This window comes from Pollicipes pollicipes, unplaced genomic scaffold (assembly GCF_011947565.3).
Source record: "Pollicipes pollicipes isolate AB1234 unplaced genomic scaffold, Ppol_2.1 Scaffold_7262;HRSCAF=8765_pilon_pilon_pilon, whole genome shotgun sequence".
Lineage (NCBI taxonomy): Eukaryota > Metazoa > Arthropoda > Thecostraca > Pollicipedomorpha > Pollicipedidae > Pollicipes > Pollicipes pollicipes.
The window spans coordinates 3218990-3234963 of NW_023597055.1; positions in this window are offsets into that span (position 1 = coordinate 3218990).

A 15974-nucleotide genomic window follows, 5' to 3' on the forward strand; every position below is an offset into this window, starting at 1 on the left:
CAAGTAGGTCTAGTGGGATGTAGGATGTAGGCTGGCAGGTAGGCTTCTTTCCAGACACACAGCCAGGTGCAGTGATGTATGTCTTCAATTGAGGCAACGCGAGCTCGCTGGTATTGGTCCACGCATTCATCCTTACCACGCTCTAAAGAGTTGAATGCGCTGCTGTGGCCAAAATTTCCGAGTTTGTTAACAGTTCACACCTGACAGGAGTATTGAGCCTTTTGCTTGCTTCCATACCTTCCAGCCGAATTCTCAGCCCGCATTTATCCGCTGCCAATTGCATACCCTCGCCTGGAGCCGCGCCGCCAAAATTGATGCCACCGACATTTGTTATTTAAAGGACGGCACGTGCCAAGGGCGTCAACGACAGGGTTGACAGTCCCGCTCGGCGGTGGTGAAGAGAAACGAAAGTTTTCTTCTTGGCGCGTGGGTACCTAAAAGGTGCCATGGTTAGCGCCGACGGCGGGCCGTTCGAGAGCCAACGCGCGTTTTACAGGCGCCTTAGAGGACAATGGATGCTAGGCTGTTCATGTAGGTAGACTACTAACTACCCACTACCAACACATAACGCGTATCTTCCAAATGACACGATAACCACACAAACGTCTGCTGTCATTCATCTGCAACCAGAGACAGCACATCAATCATGGAATGCTTTGATTTGACTCACATGATTAAAATAGTTACGTATATACTTGCCAGAATATCTGCAGGCGCTACACCCTACGAATATCCGTTACACCCTACCTACATGGCCAGTTAACATGTTGAATCTGTGTTGGTAGAACACAGAAGCGCATACAACAACGGTAGGGAATCACCTTAAAATGCAACAGCCTTGAGCTTGAAATGGAGTAGGGAGCATATAACTGATGGAGACTTAAACCTGGTTAACTTTAGAACCTCCAAACCCACCAGCGAAACATAAGCTTCTGGTCCCATGCGCAGCATCAAGAAATCTGTTACCCACAATATCGCCGAGGAGCCCACAGCGTAGCGAACATTGGTCAAAAGTGATGGATTACAGGGGCATAGCCGATTTGGTAAGGGGGGAGGGGTGGAACTCAGTGAGAACGCCAAGCTAAACGACGAAATGCTTTATCGTTAACCACTAGACATCTGAATGGGACACCCTCTTGAATTATACACTGTGACAATATTTTAGCACGCGCTGGGGGGGGGGTCAAATAGATACTCTAGGACTTGCCTGTGAGGGGTAGTTTCTGGTGCTCACCTCGAATTTATTGATGACAGAGACCGCATGGAAGACACCTTCCATGGACTTCTTATAGGTCAGAATAGGTAACTGACCTAATGTGACGCAGGTCAGCATTTCGTTTTTAGGCACATACTGCCTAGCTTAATGTTTGTTGCTTATTCAACGAAAAACCCAAGCAGTCTTCCGTGATTTTGGTCACCATGATCTTCTTACCTAAAGCAAGGTCAATGACCTTGAATGAGCACACGTGATCCTTTTCTTAGGACAGGTATCCAGGTTCTAAGGAAAATTTGGAGACCAACTTGGAGTTTGACTTTGTTTGACCTTACTTGGCCCTAAGGTCACAACCTGGGAGTCTCAACCTTGGACCTAAGTGAGTTCACGTACAGGTCAACACACCCTGTGAATTTGGTTTCTTTAGCCCTCTTAGTTCCTAAGATCTCGAGGGGGTCAAATTGTCCCCCACTCAAGCGAAGGGTATCCAAGCGGCCACCCAAGCGCGTGTTAACATGGTCATTAGCAAAACAAGCTATCAATCTAGCGACTGGTGAACAGCCACAGCCTTAACGTGTTCTTATTGCATTCAGTGTCATTGCATGCATGGAAATTTGACAAAGTGAAGATGTGCATTGACCTAGCTGCCTTGATCTGGAGGTAGTCTTTGCCCTCTCCCACTTCTTGCCTGGTATGCCGCTATTTTATATCATAATGTGGCAGTAAATTATGCTTATTTGGACAAGGCACCTCTGCACATGGCGGAAATTTGAATGAATGCTGCCATTAGTCGCGGTATCGTCACAACGTGATCGGTACGTGGGTGAGAAGGGCTATCTGGTGCGCGAGGGGCTTAGGGCGGGAGCAACAGGCAGCTGTCATAGAAACTTTTGAAACTATTGCGGTTTCCAAGGAGTGTAGAGGTGAGTAGGCTGGATGGGGAGGGGAAGTCTATCATTAAATAAGGCACTGACTCCACAGAAAGGGGGGCAAGCACGCAAGGTCCATGAATATATCATGACAATCACAACCAGGGATGCAAATAGCAAATGCCACACATAAATACAAGACATTTAGTCTGGTCTAAATATCTAAGATGAGTAGTTCAAGGGGCCTGTTTAGATGCCTATCCGCTGAAACATTGTATTGTTTCCCTTTGCCTTGCCACTATAAATAATGCGAATGCTTTAGGTACTAATTTATGATTTCAGATCGCTGGCTAGCACCCAAGTATGGACAATAAATCGGGGGGGGGGGGGGGGGGCAGGGAGAATCACCGCACAAATAAGGACAACTTTTGACATCAACTCCCCCCTCCATCCAGCATCTAGACAGGGGTTCCACTGCCATGCCTCCCACCCCACCCACCCCCCCCCCCCTCCCCCTGTATCGTAGCGTGCTACAAGCAGCAAGATGTTGGCATGTGGGTAAAGCTGTGGTACACCCAGCTATAGTGCAGATAGTTATAAATCGTGGCTCAGCTGTAGCATGTTGCTAAATCCTGGACAATGTTTCCAGCGAATTTCCTTGACGTCTATGCTTCTGCGTCTTACATGCATGAGATAGAACCAAAGCACCACACAGACATATCGAAGCTTCATGAACGCTGCAGGTCCTTGTGAATGGCCTGTCGCAGCCTGATGTTGACTTCACCATCAAACAGGTGGGAACAAAACGATACAAGTTAAGCAACGAAGATGTATGCGCCCCGAAGTTTGGTTTCTGAATCATTGCAACCTAATAAGTGCGCGTTCTGATAAAACTACGTCGGCCCTGTTTGAAAAACGTAACAATGAGGTGGAATTTTTTGGTCGGCCCATTTTCTACGATTACCGCGCATTCACCATTGCGCAAAAAACCAGATGGAGATAAATCGCTTCCGATAGCGGATAATTTTCCAGAATAATTTTTTGCACCGAACTTTACAAAACTTGGAGGAGGAAAAATTGAGAAAAAAATGTCATCCGTTGACGCTAATTTCTATTGCAAAACTGGCCCCGAGCACATGTTCTTCACATGAGCTCCAAAATTGGCCCGCCGCCTTTAAGCCGTCTGCTAGGCTTACATACAATCACTCTTAGAATGTATTCATACAGGGCGCCGGTGTTGTTCGGGCATTGCAGCACCGCGCTTATGAGGCAAGTGTTGCCAATATTTTGGAGACCCGTAAGGACGAATGGCCGTGACGCGGACCGCGCTCTACCGCCTGCCTCTTTGTTAGGAGACTTGGGCGTTCGTAGCATCTTCTTTTGGCGGCGCAGCAGCTGTCGCGACATGGCTCTTTGTGATGGGTGTGCACAGGATCTTCTTTTTCGAAGCCGGCTGAAGCGAATGTCACTGAGGCTGAGGCTGCGGCTGCGTTTCCTCGGACTGCGCCACCAGCCAGATGCTGCCAGAGCCAAGCGCTCTCCTGTCCATCGCCCGACCAGGAAGCAAGTCTTGCTCCAGGACTTTCGACCAACTTTGTCGTCGATTTCTCGTTGAGCACAGGCTATGTCGGTTCAAATGCGACTCCTTGGGACTGAAACCACAGGTTATGTCAGTTCAAATGCGACTCCTTGGGACTGAAACCACAGGTTATGTCGGTTCAACTGCGACTCCTTGGAACTTAAACCACTGAGTGAGACTCAAGCAAATTCTGCCCCTTCCGCGCTCGGCTTCTCTGGCGGTGGCGCCAGTGGTTGCCGCGAAAGCCTAGAACCGGCAAACGAATTGGTGCACCAGTATTCGTGCATCAATATTGGACCTCCAATACCGAGCTGTTACCGAGGACGAACGGGAGCATGGTCATCCCATCGGGCTTTTCACTGCCTCCGTGGTCAGTGCAAATGTGTTCCAGGATAGATGGGATTCCTGCTCCCTGTGATGACTCGAGAGACATTAACAAAACCACCTCCGCCATGAAGGGCACACTCATCAGAGAAATTGTAAAAACGGTGGATCCAAACTTCACATAATCAACCGAATCTTTATCGGACGTAAACATCCCGGAATAATCATCCACAGCACAGCAGCCCGTTCTGCATCAACAAAAAGGTCCTTCGGCCGTTCTGGGTTTTGGCGTGTCATACACATGCCATCGAATGTATCTGCAAATAACCGCTCTTTTCAAAAAATGCAGAACTTGTGCAGAGCAAACGGCCACTCCAAACAGCTTATACACCGGCTTCATCAATAATCCGTCCAACATCGAGGAGAGCAACAACGCCGAAACAACAACAGCAGCGTGGGCATCATCATTAACATCATCACCATCAACACCAACGAGATCAGCATCATCGACTTTACCAGTAGGATCAGCGATACAGGCAAATCAAATATGTCAGACCTGTACCGCTACCATAATTTACGTAATGCGGATAAAGCTTTGTATATGAAGATAAACTCAGGTGTCAAGAAGTTTAGCGTTCACGATTGTATGGCATGGCAAAACCGCAACACTTTGAAAAGCAATCTAGTGCATACGGCTTTTTCAAAACCTGCATGTCTATCTGATTATCAACTTTGTAATGCATCCATGTCAGGTTTGAAAGACGAATGCGTAACGTCTGGTGCAGTGCAATGTATAACGTGTTTGCTATGTAAGAGCAAGCATAGGCGTAGGAGCTTTTCAAAAGGTGGGTGCCCAAGCTCAGGGTGTACTTCAGGAACTTTTTTCTGGAAAGCAAGCACGATGACCAGGGGAGGGGGGGGGGAGATAGAGGAAGTTATCACTTTTTATTTAGATGTCATGGCTGATGTGCTAGATATGCATCTAGAACAGTTCCTTACTGACGCACAACCTTCACTATTGCACTCATTCATGGCATTCGGCAGATAAGGCCATCCAGCCTCCCAAGATTCTTCGTCCATTTTAACATTGTGTTTCCTGGGGAGGCGAAATTCTACGCGCGGTTGGGCATTTTGGGTCAGTGAGGAGGCATCTGCCTCCACAGGGTAGAAGCCAAAATATGGGCTGGAAATGGGCTAGTGAGAATTTTGATAGTGAATCGGTGGCTCACAGGGGGACAGATTTTTCATGTGCCTTCATTTCGCTGGCTGCTTTTCAAGAGATAAGACTTGTCGCAACACTTTAGGCGGAAACAAATTCGAAAGCTTGAAATTGCCAAAAAACAGTGTGACGAAAGCCATCAAATCGGATTCTCTTTTAAAAAGCAAGCCACGTAATGAAAGCCCTTCTGTCAAATGCTACTTATCTGGGCCCACTCCCATCCGCCGTCGGCGGCCACCGCCCTGGCCTGGCTGTCTCCCGCAAGACCGACTGCGAACTGATCACATGACTGCTTTCTTGCACATTTCTGGATCAGCGTTGATACTAATTGGAGTGTAAAACATGTGTTGGACATCTGCAATGACATCTTTTTGTGAATTATCTTACCTCACCTCACACCACCGCAGTAAAAAGCGTACAGGAAGCTACCTGCCTTAGGCCTGAATTAGTTCACCGGACATTCAATTGCCCATCATTCACCTAGCCGATTTGATCTGCTTTTGTGTGTAGGCAGCGACGTAGCCAGAGCATTGCCAAGGGTTGACAAAACATTACAGGGTTGACAAAAGCCCTTCTTATGGTGAGCCCTCCCCCAAAAATCCTCGTATATCGCTTACGTGTTAACAAGAGGCGCGGTTTTCTTCATTTTATCAGTTTTTTTTTACCTTGTAACCAGAGCAGAAACCAGAGGCTACCGTGAGATCAACTCTGTATCCTGAAGTCAATAAACTGCAGACATTTGGCGTTGAACGTCCGCATAGAATAAATCACTGTCACCCTTAATTTACAACGGTTTAGTGGACTCTTTCTTAGCTGATTAAAATCAGAAGCTTTGTCGGAATTTTTATCTGGGTTCTGCAGAATTAAGGACATCGCGACGGTAAATTAGATCGATACGTTCGATCAAAATTTGAAGATGAAAATTTGATTGCAGATCGAGTGGTCAACAACGTGTGTTAACATGGCCGAGCCATGTTTGTCTGGAAATGTTCACCATTCAGTCAGAATCAATAAGTGATACTATTGATGTAACGCGATTTTTGGACATGGGCACTCGCAAATCTTAGCAACAAGAACCTCGACACTAGGCGTTGTAGTCTCCGTGGTCCGCGGAGCGTCAGTTCAGTGGTTAATTTTTAGCCTTGGCCCACCGGCGGACGAAAATGATGATGATTCTGAAATGATTATCTTTAAACGCTTGAATCGATTAGTAATACAAGTTATGTAATGTAATTTTGAGCATGCGCATTCGAAAATTTACACACCAAATCCTGACTACGGGCGTTGCAGTCCCTGTCGGCCGCGCAGCGTTGGCCCGGCAGTTTATGGGCAGCGGGTGGACGAAAATGATGATGCTTCTGAAATAAGTATCTTGGAACGCTTCCTGATATCGAAACTTACATTTAGAAAGCATTCTGGGCGTATATTTTACGAATGTGATTTTTAGAACGATGATAAGAGCGGATTAACCCTTGAAGCACCGCGAAGTGGGGCTAGAATCTGGTGGTTGAACTGGAAGAGTAAAGGAAGAATCCTTTTTTTTGTTTCTGCAGCTATTAATCTGTCCAGAAGACAGAAAACATGCGCCAGCCGTCTGGTGGAGCTTGCAGTGACCGAAGCCGTTCGGTTTTACGGAAGCTGCAGCCCAGACCATCGTTGTCCTTGCTCTCGAGGTTGCGGGTGGGCATGTTCAAACCTTTTGATGTTATTTGCTTCACTACTCCATTAAAAAAATCAACGTTCTGAGGCAAACATCGAATAGCCTTGTCCGTTTTTAAGCTCAGTTTGACCCACTTTATTCCACAGTAATGAGACCACCACTCTGCTCAACAATAATGAGACTCCTGATTTCCTTTCGGGCAAGGAGCCATTTGAGTAGAACACCAGGGGTACATAACCGTTTCCGGTCAAGAGCTTAAGAGCCATTCCGTCCCATCGCGAAGTGTTTTCTGGCTGTCATTCTGGCGACGCGGGGCAGGATCTTCTGGTGGATCCGGAGGCCATTAGAAGGATATATTATATCACATTGTTCTCCTCCCTGACACGGGAGGTCTTCTGATCCGCGCAGTTAGCCCCGGATCAGCAAAGGAACCCTCATTGACGCAGCAACATCCCTGATCGCCGCAGGTGGTCTGATAATTGTCACGTAGACTCCAGTTCCATGTTGTTCTGTGTTCGTCGGAGATATTGAGGACTCCTGAGCGTAGGTTGTAGATGAAAGGGGGTCACAAATTTGTATCAACATGGCAAGTCACGTTCATCTTAAATGGTCAAGATTCAGTCAGAATTGACTACTGATTAAAAACTATGTAATATGGCTTTGCACATGTGAACCCGCACGTCGTAGCAACGACAGCCCTGACGCCCGGCGTTGCAGTCTCCATGGGCCGCGCGGTGTCGGCCTTGTGGCTGGGATGGCCAGCGATGGCCAATGAGCAAGCGAAAAAAGATGACGTATCTTGAGGAAGATGCCTAGTGAAATTTTGAATCGGCATGTATGTTTAATGTAGTGCAAACGTAAGCTAAACACAGCCTTAGTCTGAAAAGTGGGGGATGTTACTGCTGCCCCCCACATTGAGAAGTGGGGGAGGGCCATGGCCCCCTGGTCCTCCCTGTTCCTACACCCATGAGAGCAGGGATAAAAGTGCATCGTAAGTTGGGGAATCAAAAAAAACCCACTCGGTTTTGTTTTAACGAGCACGATCTAGACCCCCCAAAAACATAAAACAAAACAAAAAACAAAAACAAAAACAAAAACGAAAATAAGATCAGATTGATTGTTTTCATTTTGTGAACAAAAGGTACAGGAATCATTAACTTGAACACCCATTGGCTATGAACATTTTACAACAAAAAACACGCAAAACCTGAAAAACAAAGACCACTCCATCGCAAAATATGTCAATGACTGTTGCATAGTTAGACGCTGTCAATACTGGCATGCATTTAGGTGCCCGTTTTATGTCTAGTCTTGTCCAGTGTGCGAACAAGGTCCATGATAAGAAATTCGTTCATGATGCATCTTACTTAATGACTATGACGCACATAATTATCCAGGAATCATTTTAATTCAGTTGGTACTTAATATACTCTACCTTTTGAGGCGCTGAAACATCTTGGATGATCGCTTTTTCCAACGGCCAGAGGATTGCTTTGTCAAGTTGATTTTCTGTACATTGGCCGTTTTCACGATAGATTAATGTACGCAAAAGTTTTTAAAACATTTTGAAATGTTTTTTTGTGAGATTTCTGCATATGCTGAGACTCTGGCATCTAAAAGATTGTTTTCATGCAATTCCATTACGATGCAACAGGTAACCCACATGTATCCAACTAAGAACAAGTCTGTTATACCAAACAACACGCTTCATATATATTTCTTCAGCCCATGCCATGAGTTCACTCAAACTCTAGGAAAATGCTAGGCCTGACAATCAGCCATGTGCATCGGTCAAGAGCGTCGAGTGCCTGCTGTCCCATTGCTGTTTACATGGACGCTGTGTGGAGTGAGGCGGGCTTTGAGGATCGTCTTAGTCAAGGATCATTCATCTTGGATCATGCTAAGGTGTATGCCCAGTAAGCTCTGTAAGTACTGTAATTGAGATAAGACAGTGGTAATAGCCTTATTCCTGGGAGAAAAACCAGGAAAGTGATTGATAGATTGATATATTGATATATAGATAGATTGATATATTGATAGGTTGTTGATAGATTGGTTGATATTTCGGCAACATGCCTTCATCGAAGCAAGAACAGAAGTCAAAGTGCCGTTTATATAATAACAGAAGTGCTGAGGCACTTCCGCCATTGTTTCGATAAAGGCATGTTGCCGGAATATCGACCAATCTATTTCTCCATTCTCCTGGTTTTTCTCCGAGGAATAAGGCCATTTCTAATGTCTTATCTATGTGAATAATGTTCCTCGCCAATGCACTGAGCAACTTACATACTGCAAGTAAGCTTTGTAATACTGTGAGGGAGCTCTGTAAGTACTGCATACCTAAGAACAGGGACACGACGAGGATATAGGACTTTGTTTTGCCGTGTCTGTGTAAGAGATGCCACCGAATGTTGTTCATACCCTTCGAAAAGTATCGGAAGGAAGGTATCTGGTATAATACCTTCCATAAAATGGTAATCCTGCTGATACCAGCTGGCTATTGTTACAATTCTATCAAATTACGCGTCTTTACAAACATGTGTATAAATCTATGCAGCAAGTTTGTTGCCGAAAATCGCTGATAAGAGGCATGTTATTACGAAATGAGCGACCGAAAGTTTTTGAAAAGGTGTAAAACATTTTGCACCACAAAACTCGTGAAAACGGCTATTCTGTTCACAACCAGTGCTGAAAACGTAGCTTCCAAACCAAAAGCGATGCTTTTACGACGCTCTGTACGACCCTTCCATTTCATCCCAAGTACAGACGTGCTTTCCAGCAGTTATTTGTGGAACGGATTTGGATTGTATTTGATTTGGATGCTCTAAGCAGTCTCTGCGTGTCTGACCGAGCGTGTTTCATCAGAGATCCTTGGTTTAAACAGACGATACCCGAAAATCGTGTCTGGCGTTGTCGCTTTGTCTAGCATGGCCTAATACGCCGCTGTAGTTAATGCCGCTGGTCAGCAGTCGTATCGTCCACAAAGTACGGAGGAAATTAAAAATTGTTGAAATATTTCTCTGCAAGCTGGACCAAGCGTGTTGGAAAAAATCGCCTTAGTGGCATCACAAAATATTGAAAAAAGAATGGCCAGCCACCTGCAATATGATTTTTATACGACAAAGCTTCTAAATATTCCTCACAGTGATTTATTGGCGCAACGTAAGCAAGCACAGTGTTGTTCAAGATTTGATATAATCGTTCTCTGCGGGTGGAGACAAACGTGTTGGACAGCAGTGCTGCAGTGTCATTGCAAGTAACACTACAAGACAGGCCCGGCAGCCTGTGCAGATTTGGTTTATCGATCGAGTCAACGGTAGATGCGCGATTGTCGGGTGTCGTCCGTTTGAAACCATGCGCTGCGACGCCGCACCGGTTCGACGGCTCGGTAACGCAACCGCGACCATCAGATAGCCGATCTCCAGTATGGAGGGGCTAAATGTTCAGTTTTGCAGATCTGTCGTTGCACCGTGTCAGAGATGGCTGCAATGGCTTTGTCAACGAGGCTTCAAACGTGTAAAGTAAGGTAGCACCGACGACTGGCCTGGAGGCCGTGCTGAGGTCCTGAGGCGGCCTGCCGCACAAGTCACCTGGCGAGAGGGCCAGCGAGTCAGGGCCATAGAGAATCCTAAATAATCAGCTTTTAAAAATGCTGACAATTTTGCCAAATTTATCAACCATGACTCGCGACGAAAGCGCATATTGGAAAACCAAAAGGCCGTGCGGGCTCTCACAGGGTTTGAAAACAGCCTAGATAGGGTTCTTTAAACTGACGTTCTTGTCAAGTTGCATACAATGTTGCAAAAAGGCCCGCTTCTCGTTGTCACGCTAAAAGTGCAGCCGTAGATGGTAAGCATGTGGGCAGTGTCGTAAATGAAGAGCGCTCCTGCCCGCCCTAGGTCTTCACTCCTGATGGATGATGGACACTCGTCCTGTTTGCACCGTAATGAATAATCGATGATGTTATATTTAACGTCAACAAGACCTGCCAACCGGCCTCGCAATGATAAAACAGCATGTACTCAGCACCCTGAAACGTACTGTTGCCCAGCCTTCGCTCTGAGCTCTATACGGATGAACTCAAGAATCGATGATGTCTGATCGATGATCGACTGTATCATTTTGACATGTCAACGCCCTCGCCATCCCTCCTTTAAATCTGTAGAAGATCATGTTGTGTGGGAAGACAAACGACTCCCTGCTGACAACGACGGCGATCGATCGATGACTGCAAGAGCAGGCAGCGGTGTTGCTGCAGTACAGTTAGCGAAGTCTTGCTGTCCGGGACGGAGGCAGTGCGTCCCTGCCCTCTCTTCCCCGGCCACCATGGTCCGGTCGGCGTGCTGACTCCCGACCCCGCCGGCCGGCGCCCGCCGCCTCCTGGTGCTCTGCTGTGCCGTGCTGGCCAGCTACCAGTGTCTGCAGCTGCTGCAGCTGTACCTCAGCGAGTCCGTATCCATGACGCTCTCCTACACGCCCCGACAGGACGTCACCGTGCCCAGGGTCGCCGTCTGCGGCTATCCGCATGATATTTTTACCGAGAAGATCCTCCGTCCGGAGAACGTCGCGATCGCTGAGAGAAGGTGGCTCGCCATTAATACCCTGAGCGCACAAATGACACAGTGTTACCCTGGCTGCCGTACAGACATCAACATCACATTTTACCGGCCGATTTCGTATTTTCTAGCCTCAGAATGCTCGCCAGCGAGTGAAGTATCTTCCATCCAAAAATCCTGATATCAATGTCACCTTGAATGATGATAATTGGAACATCAGGATACCAAAATCCACGGCCATTGGACGTCCGCAACGACCAACCATACCGCCGGTTACAGCGCACAACTGATCACGAAACGCGCCGGCATCACCGCTGTCACAGAGGCCGACAGGCACGAGCGGCCGCGGTGCCGGACCGGCGGTGGCAGCGGGTGTTGTTGTCCGGACGGACCTGCAGCAACAGGAAACACACGCTGCCCAGGCCGGCCGGGACACACGCCGGTAGCTTCAACAGTCAACAGTCAGGGAACGGCTATTGCGCATCGGGACATAGTATAATCTAGTAGTTTAGTACGAAAACACACGCACAAAAGGTATGACATACAATGCTACGAACAATGGTCAAAGAGCCAAAACAGACCTATCAAGGCACTGCGAGCCGGATCAGATCCACTGTCAGTGGTTCAGATCACATAGCGTGTGGCGGCCTTAAACGCGCTCAGTGTTGTGGCATGACGGACGCGAGCTGGCGGGCGGTCCCAGGCAGCTGCGGCTCGATACAAAAACGCCCTCTGTGTGGCAGTCGCTCGGTGTCTGTGCAGGTGCAGACTACCTCTGTACGAGGCGTGCGTTTCACAGGTCGAAACGGCGGCGCGCGGGGTAAAAAGCGCGTGGACCTCGTGAGGTGCGTCACCTCCTCCAGTGCCTTAAACACCTTAATTACGTCGCGGTGCGCCATCATGACCTCGATCCTCGGCCATCCAAGGGAATTTAGAGCCAGAGTTGTGTGATGGTGCTTTTGGGAGCCGGTGATTACTCTTGCAGAAAAGTTGATTGTTGTTTTAATTTTTGTGCAGTAAAGTGGAAGTCAGCTGACTTCTTAAGTTTGGTTTTGAGCCATCGAGCATAAAATCAGTTTTTGTGCCCTGCATTTGGAGAAAATTAGCACTGAACCAGTTCTGAAGCTCACGCAAGGTAAGTTCCAGTCTAATTTTGAGGTCGGCGAGACCCGGTTCGTCAGGGGGCACGCAGTCCACAGGCATGGTGTCCGTCAGCCTAGGAGATGCGGTGGCCATGAGTCAAGTACCCATATAGATCGTTGGAAAACAAAATGAACAAAGTTGGTCCCATGATCGACCCCTAGGGTACACCACAGGACATGAGGAGAGTGAGCCGTCCCCCACGGACCAGTCGCCCTCGACTGCTAAAAAAACTCCTAATTCATCTCACATCGGTAACGCCATACCAAGACGGTTTGGTGAGGGGAACGTTGTGCTCGACGCTATCGAACGCCTTTGACAAATCGATCGTCGTTACCGACGAGACACGAACGTCGACGGTGTTCATGACCAGGCTTTGACTGCGGTGAGCACGGATTATTCATCCATTTCAACATTGTCCTTCCTGGAGAGGCGAAATTCCACAAGCGGGTAGGCCTTTTTGGGTCATTCAGGAGGTATCTGCCTCCACCGGATAGATGGCAAAACACGGTCTGGATATAGGCTGGTGAGAATTTTGGGAGTGAATCGATGGCTCACAGTTCGACGAGACCTGTCGCAGCATTTTAGGCGAAAACAAACTTGGAAGCTTGTAACCGCCAAATAAAATTAGTCAAAAACTATAAAACGGAGCTTCTCGTTCAAAAAATAAGCCACGGAATGAAGGCCATTCTATCATATATTCCTTACCTGGGTCCTGCTCCTGTCCGCCGTCGACGTCCGCTGTCCTGGTCTGGCTGTTTCTCGCATGAGTAACTGCGAACTGATGGTATGACTGCTTTGTTGCATATTTCTGGATAAGCATTACTACTGATTGGTGTAAAACATATGTTGAACGCCTACAACAGCACCTTTTCCGAATTATCTCCCCTTACACCACGCCACCGCAGGAAAAAACGTGCGAGAAGCTACCTGCCTTGTGAATGAATTGGCCCAATGGACATCTGATTGCCCACCACTCAGCGTGGACGACTTGATCTACTGTTGTGTGAAGGCAGGGGCGTAGCCAGAACCTTGACAAGGGGAACACAATGTTGAAAAAGCCCCTCTTATGGTGACCCCCTTCCCCCAAAATATCCTGGGTGCAGTTAACTTGTTGACAGGGGACGCGGTTTTCTTCGTTTTAATGTTATGTTTATCTTGTAACCAGAATAGAAACCAGAAGCTACCATGATATCAATTTTGTCTGTATTTGAAGTCAAACTGCAGAATCAGGCGTTGAACGGTTACACGGAATAAATCACATGCGTCCTTAATTTACGATGGATTACTGGACTCTTTCTTAATTCGTAGAGCCCAGAAGCTTTTCAGAATTTTTCTCTGGGTTCTCCGAACATTAAGGACATCGCGAGTGTAGATACTAGCTCGATATGTTTGATCCAAATTTGAAGGTGAAAATTTGATTGCAGATCGAGTGGATAACAATGCGTATCGACATGTCCAAGCCATGGTTGTCTGGAAATGTTCAAAATTCGGTCAGAATCGACTAGTGCTACAAATGATGTAACGTGGTTTCATGTGCGCTCGCAAGTCGTACTGAGAAGACTCAACACTAGGCGTTGCAGTCTCCGTAGTCCGCGGAGCTTTAGCCCAGTGGCTGACTTTTAGCTGTGGCTCACCGGTAAATAAAAATGATGAAGCTTCCGAAATAATTCGTTTAAACACTTCAATGCAATAGTGATACAAGTTATGTGATGTTATTTTGAGCATTCGCACTCGCAAATCTTCGTAACAAAAACCTCGCCGCCAGGCATTGCAGTCTCCGTAGGCCGCGAAGTGTCGTCTCTGCAACTAATGTTGAGCCGTGGTCAACGGGTGGACGAAAATGATGCTGGTTTTGAAAGAAGTACTTTTGAAAGCTTCAGCATATCAAATCATGCATTCAGATAGCGACCTAGGCGTATATTCTACGTGTGCGATTTTTAGACTGGATTTATATAGATTGACTGGATAGACTGGATTAAGAACGGATCGACCTTTAAAGCACCTCGAAGTGGTGCTGGAACCCGGTGACGGAACTGGGATAGTAAAGAAAGAATCCCTATTTTTCGGGTTTCTGCAGCTATTAATCTGTCCAGAGGACAGGTTAGCAGGCGTCCGCCGTCTGGTGGCACTTGCAGTGGCCAAAGCCGTTCGGCTTTACGGAAGCTGCAACCCAGGTCATCGTTGTCCTTGCTCTCAACGTTCCGGGCGGGCGAGTTCGAGCCTTTTGATGCATTTGGAAAAAATGAACGTTCTCAGGCAAGCATGTATGACCTTTCTTAACTAATTTCGACCCACTCAATTCGACAATTATGAGACGCCTTATTTCCTTCCAGGCAAGGGCCCCTTGAGTAGAAGAATACCAGGGGCAAATCACTGCTTTCGGTCAATGACTGAAGGGCCATTCCGTCCCTGCACGAAGTGTCTTCTGGCTGTCAGCCTGGCGACACGGGGCGGGATCTCCTGGCCGATCCGAAGGCCATTATAAGGATATATCATATAACATTGTTCCCCTGCCTGATACGGGAGTCTTTCTGACCCGCGCAGTTAGCCTCGGATCAGCACAGGAACCCTCACTGACGTGACAACATCGCTGATCACCGCAGGTAGTCCAATAATAGTCACAAAGAAGTCCATGTTTTTTTTGTGCTTTTCAGATATATTCAGGACTCTCTGAACGTAGATTGTGGATGAAATGAGGTCCCAAATTTGTATGAACATGGCTAATCCATGTTCGTCTCAAATGTTAAAGATTCAGTCAAAACTGATGACCGGTGGTTTGGACCAATGGACTATGCAATATGGTTTTGAACATGTTTGCTCTCAATTTATAGCAACAATCTCAACGCCGGGTGTTGCAGTCTCCCCCGGGTGTTGCAGTCTCCGTAGGCCGCGCGGCGTCGGCCCTGCGGTCATGACATTAAGCGATGGCCAGTGAGCGGTAGAAAAATGGCGCATCTTGAGCAGGATGGCTGGTGGACTAGGTAAATTGGCATTTGTGTTTCATTTAGTGCAAAAGTGAACTAAACACAGCCTTAATGTGAAAATTGGGTGGGGGGAGGGCAATTAACATTGCTGGCCCCCACCCTGAAAAGTGGGCGGAATGGCCCTATTGGCCCCCTGTTTCTACACCCATGGTCGGTGGTAAACCAAAATTAGTGTGTGGTCTGAAGTAAATGGTAAAAGAAGAAGGAAAAGGAAAGTTAGAACACTTTCCCATCAGCCCAAACGTCAAATGCACCGTCAGCGCGCATGACGTCACGTATTCCAGCTGACAATCGTGCCGGCGGCAGATCGAACGGAGCTGTAGTCAGTGATTTTTAATTTGGTAGCGCTTTCTCCCCATGCTGACAAGCTGACAAATAATCCTGGCATCATCGTCAGCTGGTGCGTGACGTATCAGCCCACGTGATT